The sequence below is a fragment of the Anomaloglossus baeobatrachus genome, chromosome 2 (assembly GCF_048569485.1).
Source record: "Anomaloglossus baeobatrachus isolate aAnoBae1 chromosome 2, aAnoBae1.hap1, whole genome shotgun sequence".
Lineage (NCBI taxonomy): Eukaryota > Metazoa > Chordata > Amphibia > Anura > Aromobatidae > Anomaloglossus > Anomaloglossus baeobatrachus.
In genome coordinates, this window is record NC_134354.1 from 227,225,887 (window position 1) to 227,236,066 (window position 10,180).

At 46.4% G+C, this 10,180-nt stretch overlaps 1 long non-coding RNA gene across 1 annotated transcript; it reads left to right on the forward strand.

The window, feature by feature from the left end:
* The first annotated feature begins 8,029 nt into the window (after window positions 1-8,029).
* Window positions 8,030-8,472, forward strand: LOC142289737 (uncharacterized). The gene is made up of 2 exons (XR_012750143.1): window positions 8,030-8,132; window positions 8,201-8,472. It is a non-coding gene; the product is annotated as an uncharacterized LOC142289737 (long non-coding RNA).
* Window positions 8,473-10,180: the final 1,708 nt, after the last annotated feature.

The following is a 10,180-nucleotide window of genomic DNA, read 5'->3' on the forward strand; positions in this document are numbered from 1 at the left end:
TTCTGTTCTTGTTTTTTTTTTAGTAAAACGCCTCAATCTTTTTGTGCTTTCTCTAAGTTGGACTCTTAAAGGGGGCCAGGGTTCTTCTTGTACACATGTGGGATCTTAAAGGGGGCCGGGGTTTTTCTTGCAGGCATGTGGGATCTTAAAAGGGGGCTGGGGTTCTTCTTGCAGGCATGTGTTCCTGCATAGAGACCACACTGACTAGCTGCAGTACACCACACACCAGAAGATATAGCCGGCATCAGGCTCCTATCGGTCCAGGGTCTATAATCAGCTCATATCTGTAAATACAAAGTGACAAATATTAAAACCCCATTGTTAAACTTTTTATTAAAAAAAAAAAAAAAAAAATCTCCACAAAGTTGGATGGAAATATATGATTAGTGATGGGTGGGACCACAAACACCCGTAATCAGTGCATCCAACAGGGTTTGAAAAAAACCAAACAGAAACAAAAAACATAATTAAAGAAGTAAGAATTATAATAAAAACATCACATTCAAAAATAAGTGAATCCAACCAGCTTTAAAAAAAAACAAAAAAAACAACCCAAGAAACAAAATACAATTAAAGAAAATAAAACAAAAACCTCACATGCACAAATATCCTGGATCAGTGAATGCAACCCGGTTTTAAAGAAAAGAAAACAAACCTAAAAAAAACAAAATACAAAGAAAATCATCAGAAAATTAAAAAATAATAAAATAAAAACATCACCTGGGATCAGTGAATGCAAGTGGGTTTAAAAAAACAAACAAAAAAACCCCACAATTGAAGAAAATAAACAAAATTTAAAAAAACAAAAAAAAAACTCACTCACATGCACAAATATCCGCGATAAGTTGATCCAACTGGGTTTTTAAAAAAAAAAAACAACAAAAAAAACAACTAGAAAAATAAAAAAACAGAGACCTCACATGCACAAATATCCAATATCAGTGAATCCAACCGGGTTTAAAGAAAAAAAAAAACAAAACCTTATAAACAAACAAAATACAATCACAGAAAATTTAAAACAAAAATACCTGGGATCAGTGAATGCAACTGGGTTTAAAAAAATCAAACAAAAGAAAAAAACAAAAACAGAAAATTAACAAGATTAAAAAAAAATAAAAACCTCATAAAAACCTCAGAAGGCACGCCTTCTCCAAGAAAGGCGTGCCTGCGCTACACAAGCATGTCGCACACATCACCGCTTCCTTGAGAAACTCTGTGTGACAGGGTGCATTTCACCACCGATACTTGGACCAGTAAGCATGGACAGGGGCGTTACATGTCGTTGACTGGGCACTGGGTAACTATGGTGAGAGATGGAGAAGGGTCTGCTGTACAAGTCTTGCCGTCCCCACGAGTTGTGCGTCAATCCTCTGTATCTCGAAGTTCCTCCACTGCTTCTGCCTCCTCAACCTCGTCTGGGTCCTCCACCTCCGCCCAAAGCCTGTCTGGTCAGGCCACCCGCATTGTAACTGCGCACAAGGAATCCCGCACACCTCCTTACTATGCTGGCAGCAGAGCTCAACGGCATCAGGCGGTCTTTACGTTGAAATGTCTGGGAAATAAGAGTCACACAGCTGAGGAGTTGTTGTCAGCTCTGGAGACCAAGTTTAGTAAATGGTTGTCTCCACTCAACCTGCAGCCAGGGAAGGCCGTGTGTGACAATGCTGAAAACCTGGGTGCGGCCCTTCGCCGGGGCAAGGTGACACACGTGCCTTGTATGGCTCATGTGTTGAACCTTGTTGTCCAGCAATTTTTAACCCACTATCCTGGCCTAGATGGGCTTCTGCACAGGGCACGGTCACTCTCTGCTCACTTCCGCCGTTCAACCGGCGCAGCTGACCAACTTGCATCGCTCCAGAAATCTTTCGGCCTGCCGGTTCACCGCCTGAAATGCGATGTAGCGACACGCTGGAATTCGACTCTCCACATGTTGCAGCGACTGTGGCAGCACTGCCAAGCCCTGGTGCAATACGTTATGACATATAGCCTAGGCCAACAAGATGCAGAGGTGGGGCAGATCACGCTGCTGGAGTGGTCTCAGATCAAGGACCTATGCACCCTTCTGCACAGTTTCGACATGGCGACGAATATGTTTAGCGCTGACAATGCCATTATCAGCATGACAATTCCAGTCATTTACATGCTGGAGCACACTCTAAACACTATTCGGAGTCAGGGGGTGGGACAAGAGGAAGGGGAGGAAGTACAGGAGCATTCGATTTACAAGGTCCAGACGTTCAGCATCACCAAGGCGGCAGGCATGGGACGGTGGGGGAGAGGGATTAACAAGGGCACATGGTAGCAGCCAAACTGTTGAGGAAGGTGTGAGCCCAGGAAGAAATGGAGGACGAACTGTCGATGGGCATGGAAGACTCAGCAGATGAGGGAGACTTTGGTCAAATTTCGGTTGTTCAAGGTAGGGGGAGATGTCAGAGGAAGGAAGCATGGTTATCACCTCGCCACCACAAACACAGCAAGGACTTGGTCCGCATGGATGCGCAAGACACATGAGCGCCTTCTTGCTGCACTACCTACACTAATGACACTCGGATTGTCCGAATTAGAAGTAATGATGACTACTGGGTTGCCACACTCTTAGATCCCCGGTACAAGTCCAAATTTGGCGAAATAATTCCAGCCATAGAAAGGGACGCACGAATGCAGGAGTATCAGCAGAAGCTGTTATGCAATCTTAGCTCGGCTTTTCCACCAAACACCAGTGGTGCACAGAGTGAATCTCCCAGTTGTAACTTGCCAAGCATGGGACTGTCTCGTCATCAACAGTCAAACCGTACCAGCAACACCGTATCTGGTGGTAACAGCAATTTTATGGAATCGTTTCATAATTTTTTTAGACCATCCTTTGCAAGGCCACAAGAGACAAGAAGTCTGACACATAGTCAACGGCTGGAGAGGATGATACAGGAGTATCTCCAAATGAACATCGATGCTATGACTGTGCAACTGGTGCCTTGCTCATTTTGGGCTTCCAATCTTAAAAAAATGGCCTGAGCTCGTCACTTACGCCTTGGAGATCTTGTCGAGTCCCGCAGCCAGCGTTGTCTCGAAACGTGTCTTCAGTGCTGCTGGGTGTGTGCTGACAGATAAGCGCACGCGTCTGTCCAGTGAAAATGTGGACAGACTAACGTTCATCAAGATGAACAAGTGATGGATCAGCAAGGACTTTGCTAACCCAGTGTCACAGTGGGGACAGTTAAGGATGGCGTATTTTTGAATGTGCTTGATGCAAATCAACATGTCAAGTTTGCAACTGGGGCACAAGTGATGCCACTGAAGTGGTGTCTGTGTGTGTGGCCAAATTTTGGAAAAAAGGGAAACTCTGCTTGGAGTCCCCTTGCTGTGTTTTTAAAAATGATCCAAGATGAACAAGTCATTGTTCAGCAAGGACTTTGCTACCCCTGTGTCATCCTGGGGACAGTTAAGGCTGGCGTTTTTTTGAATGTGCTTGATGCAACTCAACATGTCAAGTCTGCAACTGGGGCACAAGTGATGCCACTGAACTGGTGTCTGTGGGGCCCAATTTTTGGAGAAAAGGGAGACTCTGCTTGGAGTCCCCTTGCTGTGTTTTACATGATTTTAGAAGAGCATAACATGCCTATGGCTGGAAACACATCTATGCAAGTAAAATCGGTCCTACTGGGCTGAAAAAAACTCGGCTGATTTTAGTTCACGTTAGGTCCGAGTGCAATGCAAGTACAAAGCTTTTTCTGAATAAATTAATGATTTTACTAGCGTGTGTAATGCGTGTGTAATGCGTATTTTTTACTATGTCATCTGCCATTCAGCGCTGCTACATGGCCGCTGACAGCAGACACAGACAGCCATGTAGCAGAGCTGAATGGCAGATGACACCAGACACAGACAGAGCCGCACGATCAGAATGAACTCGGGTGAACTTCACCCGACTTCATTGTCATGCTGCGGCTCTGTCTGTGTCGCGTCCTGATTAGCGGTCACCTGTGAAGGGCTCACCGGTGACCGCAAATCCCCTGAGTGACTGAAGTTAGCAGCCCTCTCTCATACTCACCGATCCCCGATCCCCGGCGCGGCGCTGCACGGCATTCACACTGCTGCAGCGGCTTTTACTATTTTGAAAAAGCCGGCCGCTCATTAAACAATCTCGTATTCCCTGCTTTCCCCGCCCACAGGTGCCTATGATTGGTTGCAGTGAGACACGCCCCCACGCTGAGTGACAGGTGTCTCACTGCACCCAATCACAGCAGCCGGTGGGCGGGTCTATACTGTGCAGTGAAATAAATAATTAAATAATTAAAAAAAAACGGCGTGCGGCCCCCACCCAATTTTAATACCAGCCAGATAAAGCCATACAGCTGAAGGCTGGTATTCTCAGGATGGGGAGCTCCACGTTATGGGGAGCCCCCCAGCCTAACAATATCAGTCAGCAGCTGCCCAGAATTGCCGCATACATTAAATGCGACAGTTCTGAGACTGTACCCGGCTCTTCCCGATTTGCCCTAGTGCGTTGGCAAATCGAGGTAATAAGGAGTTAATGGCAGCCCATAACTGCCACAAAATCCTAGATTAATCATGTCAGGCGTCTCCCCGAGATACCTTCCATGATTAATCGGTAAGTTACAGTAAATAAACACACACACCTGAAAAAATCATTTATTAGAAATAAAAAACACTAAGGCTATGTGTCCATGGTAGAATGTTGCTGCGGATTTTTCTGCATGAAAATCTGCGACTTTCGCGGCAAATCCGCACCTTTTTTTTGCCGCGGATTTGCCGCGGAATTGCCACGGATTTTGATGCAGATTTTTTTTTTTTCCCCATTCTATAGCCAAAATCCGGATCAAAATCCGCAACAATAATTGACATGCTGCAGATTTTTCCGGATCAAAATCCGCAGCAAATCCGCCGCGGAAAAATCCGCAGCATGGACACAGCATTTCCAAAATGCCATTGAAATGGCTTGGAAGTGCCGCTGCTGCAGATTTTCGGAAAATCCGCGGCTTTTCCGTGAGAAATCCGCGGCAAAATCCGCGCATTTTCCGCAGCGTGGACACATGGCCTAACAAATTCCCTGGTTCACCAATATAATAAGCCCCAAAAAGCCCTCCATGTCTGGCGTAATCCAGGCTGGTCCAGCGTCGCTTCCAGCTCTGCTGCATGAAGACACCGCCGCTCCTGTCACCTCCACGCAGCAACTGAAGACAGCCGCGCGATCAGCTGAGCTGTCACTGAGGTTACCCGCTGTCACTGGATCCAGCGGTGGCCGCGATTAACCTCAGTGACACCTCAGCAGATCGCGCTATTCCCTTCATTAGCTGCGTGGAGCTGACAGGAGCGGCGGTGTCTTCTGCAGCTCCGGTCACCTTCATGCAGCAGAGCTGGAAGCGACGCTGGACCATCCTGGATTACGCCGGACATGGAGGGCTTTTTTGGGGCTTATTAAATTGGTGATGAGGGAATTTGTTAGTGTTTTTTATTTCTTTTTTATAGTGTTTATTTACTGTCACTTACAGATTAATCATGGAAGGTATCTCAGGGAGACGCCTAACATGATTAATCTAGGATTTAGTGGCAGCTATGGGCTGCCATTAACTCCTTATTACCTCGATTTGCCAACGCACCAGGGCAATCGGGAAGAGCCGGGTACATATATATATATATACATATACTGCACAGTATAGACCCGCCCACCGGCTGCTGTGATTGGGTGCAGTGAGACACCTGTCACTCAGCGTGGGGGGTGTCTCACTGCAACCAATCATAGGCGCCTGTGGGCGGGGAAAGCAGGGAATACGAGATTGTTTAATGAGCGGCCGGCTTTTTCAAAATAGTAAAAGCCGCCGCAGCAGTGTGAATGCCGTGCAGCGCCGCGCCGGGGATCGGGGAACGGTGAGTATGAGAGAGCAGGGGAAAATGACCGACAGACTGTGAGAGAGGGACAGAGATAGTGACGGACCGACAGAGAGAGAATAGAGACTGAGAGGGAGAGACCGATTGACAGAGAATAGTGATTGACAGACATTGTGACACATCACTCGTTTCCAGTGTTTTAGGAAACATGCGAAAAATGTATTTAGAAAATCGCATGTCACTAGGATGGTGTGAGTGCCGTCCCGTGACATCCGATTATTTACACGCTCCCATAGACTTGCATTGGAGAAACTCGCAGTAGAAACTCGCAAAAAAGCAGCATGCTGCGATTTTTTTCTCAGTCCGATTTGGACTGAGAAAAAAATCGCAAATGCGAGCTGAATCATTCACTAACATGTGTCCGATTCCAATGCGAGATTTTCTCGCATTGCTCTACTGCGAGAAACTCACAAGTGAGAAGCAGCCCTATATCGGTGTCTCCTCCTCTTTTTACTCGTCCAGCTCTTTTGTTTTCGCATGAGTATATGTCCTTGTCACTTTTCCATGTGTTTGTGGTGTCTTTTGAGTCGTGTGTCACCTTTTGGACACCTTAGAAGGTGTTTACTATGTGTTTGTATGTGTTTGTGTTTGCCTACCATTGTTTTCAATGGGGTTCGAATTGGATCGTCGAATGTTCGACGAACTTGTCCTCCGTTCGACGAACCGAACTCAACTCGAACTCTAGAGGGGTGGCTCATCTCTATTTAACTGTTCTCAATAATAATTTTAACCAGGGGTGTCCAAACTTGTACATGCCACTGTATATTCTTATACATAGGGGCAGTATTATAGTAGTTATATTCTTGTTCATAGGGGCAGTAATATAGTAGTTATATTCTTGTACATAGGGGGGCAGTATTATAGTAGTTATATTCATGTACATAGGAGCAGTATTATATCAGTTATATGCTTGTACATAGGAGCAGTATTATAATAGTTATATTCTTGTGCATAGGGGCAGTATTATAGTAGTTATATTCTTGTACATAGGAGCAGTATTATAGCAGTTATATGCTTGTACATAGGGGCAGTATTATAGTAGTTATATTCGTGTGCATAGGGGCAGTAATATAGTAGTTATATTCTTGTACATAGGAGCAGTATTATAGCAGTTATATGCTTGTACATAGGGGCAGTATTATAGTAGTTATATTCTTGTGCATAGGGGCAGTAATATAGTAGTTATATTCTTGTACATAGGAGCAGTATTATAGCAGTTATATGCTTGTACATAGGGGCATTATTATAGTAGTTATATTCTTGTGCATAGGGGCAGTAATATAGTAGTTATAGTCTTGTATATAGGAGCAGTATTATAGTAGATATATTCTTGCACATAGGGGCAATATATTTGTATATGGGGAGCAGTATTATTTTAATTATTGCCTTGTGCCCTCATGCAGTAAAACAAAACAAGTATTTTGACTGTCCCTATGAAGGCAGCCGTATTGTCACCCTTAATAGTGCCAGTGACACCCCCCCCCCAGAACCTCGCTCGCTGAGTAAATAATGGAGCTCGCTGAGTAAATAATGGAGCTCGCTGAGTAAATAATGAAGCCTCACTGAGTAAATAATGGAGCCTCGCTGAGTAAATAATGGAGCCTCGCTGAGTAAATAAAGGAGCCTCGCTGAGTAAATAAAGGAGCCTCGCTGAGTAAATAAAGGAGCCTCGCTGAGTAAATAATGGAGCCTCGCTGAGTAAATAATGGAGCCTCACTAAGTAAATAATGGAGCCTCGCTGAGTAAATAATGGAGCCTCACTAAGTAAATAATGGAGCCTCACTAAGTAAATAATGGAGCCTCGCTAAGTAAATAATGCAGCCTCGCTAAGTAAATAATGGAGCCTCGCTGAGTAAATAATGGAGCCTCACTAAGTAAATAAAGGAGCCTCGCTGAGTAAATAATGGAGCCTCACTAAGTAAATAATGGAGCCTCGCTGAGTAAATAATGGAGCCTCACTAAGTAAATAATGGAGCCTCACTAAGTAAATAATGGAGCCTCGCTAAGTAAATAATGCAGCCTCGCTCGCTGACTAAATAAAGGGGCCACACCCACTTGCTATGTCATCTATTATGAGGTCACAGTAGTCAGAGACTATTAAAAGCCATGCAGCTATCATTTATCCTCATACTCCTGGACCGGACCGCTGAATGAACGCAATTGACATTGGCGGCGACGCAGAGCCAGGAGGAACCCCATAAAGTGCCACCCCGGCCGCAGGACAGGTAAATATCTATATACACGCTTGCCTGTGAACAGAATGTGTAGTAATGATGGCTTCTTCTTGTCTCAGTTCACAGGCGCAGAAGGCGCCATCATAGACGGTGAAGAGGTCTCCACACTGCAGCGCTGCGTCTCAAGACTTCAGCAAACCCTGGGTGAATCCAAAAGACTTCTGAAAACTCCACCAAAACCGTAGTGAATCCAAAATATCGCTTGAAGGCTTTACGAAACCCGTGCTGAGTCCAAAATACTTACTGAAGGCTTCACCAAACCCGTGCTGAGTCCAAAAGACGCTGGATGCCGCTGGAGATATCTGTTAATAAACCTAAGGCGCAAATACTCTTCTGTTCTTGTTTTTTTTTAGTAAAACGCCTCAATCGTTTTGTGCTTTCTCTAAGCTGGAGTCTTAAAGGGGGCCAGGGTTCTTCTTGTACACATGTGGGATCTTAAAGGGGGACCGGGGTTCTTTTTTCAGGCATGTGGGATCTTAAAGGGGGCCGCGGTTTTTCTTGCAGGTATGTGGGATCTTAAAGGGGGGCCGGGGTTCTTCTTGCAGGTGTGGCACCCCAGGGTTGCCACAGTAACAACACAAAGGGTTAACTCCCCACACACAACACCAAGACCTCCTGGCCAGAAGGGGGAGACCAAGCTGCTTCCCTGTATATTCTGGTGGGGGGAGGAAATGGTCGGAAGTAGTTTCAGTTTGGAAGTTCAGTGCAGAGCACTGAGGAGAAAGGATCTGTAGGTTGGAAGCTGGCTTTAGCTCACCTCAGGATCCACTGACCAATTCCAGGCCTAGCTTGAGGGTCTGAGGGAAGGAGACAGAGTACACAGAGAACATTCCTGGGAGACAGAGCATTGCAGAGCTCATCCCCAGTGGAGCACACAGAACGGATGCTGGATCCGAGACTGCAGGTTACATGCTGCACAGTTACCACCAGAGAAGTGAAGATTCCAGATCTTTCACCTGTACCACAGACACAAGCAACAAACGCAGAGTTCAGGAACATACTAGTAAGGACTCGAGTTGCCTGTCAGGTCGGTACATAGGAGCAGAGCACAGCAGAGCCGGCTGCATAGTTCACACAGCGGCAGGGCCACAGACACACAGTGCAGAAAAAGGAAGCCAAAACGGCCCGGCTGGGTGGGAGAAGCCCTGAACCCCTCACAGACTCCGTGGACAGTACTCTGCTGAATACCATCACCAGTAAAAGACAAAGAAACTGCAAAACCGTGAGTCTGCCTGTTTATTGTGCTCGTGTCCTGCACTCCCCCCATAGACTACTATCACACTGCCCCGGGGAAAAGGCTCTACCCGTGGGGAGCCGTCCCATCTCAAGCTGCCTTCCATCACCCCGGAGGTTCTGCAGCAGCGGTGGTCATCTCTGATCACATTCCACGGGTGGCGTCACGAACACAACCCCCCTTTTTATTGTGGAACCAGGGAGCACAGACCGGGTCACGACACCGTGATCCCCTTTCCAGAAGCGACCCTTGGCCCGGTTCTGGGTATCCCCTTAACCCCTGGCGACACAACTTTGGCGTCACGAACAGGATGCGGACTGGACCCGGCTGCAACCCGGGTGACGTGTGCCTGTAAAGACTTATTGCATCGCATAAAAGACTTGCACTGTGAATTGTTGCAACAAAGAACGGACTTTAAACTTTGCAAAGATACCTGGAAAAATCCATAAACATCATTGGTAAAATTTTCCAGGCGCCATCTTTAATCACGCCATTACCTGCTACGCGCGGGAAAACATCGCGCCTAAACTAAGACTCCGCCCACCGCTTGCAGAGGAGGTGCGCTCGGTGCTGCGACCCGAACGAAAACGCAGAAAAGTGTCCCAGGCTTGCTGTCAAGAAGACTGGTGAAATTAACTAAGGGGGCGCAAAGATGTCGCAGCAGGGAGACGCTGTTGTACCCGGAGGTGCAGCGGCACCTATCATGCCGTTCCTGATGCCGTACACCCCGGGTGCAGTGTGGCTGCCGCAGTACTCAGGTGAGCCCAACACACTTAATGACTTTATCGGAAAGCTAAAAATCTAC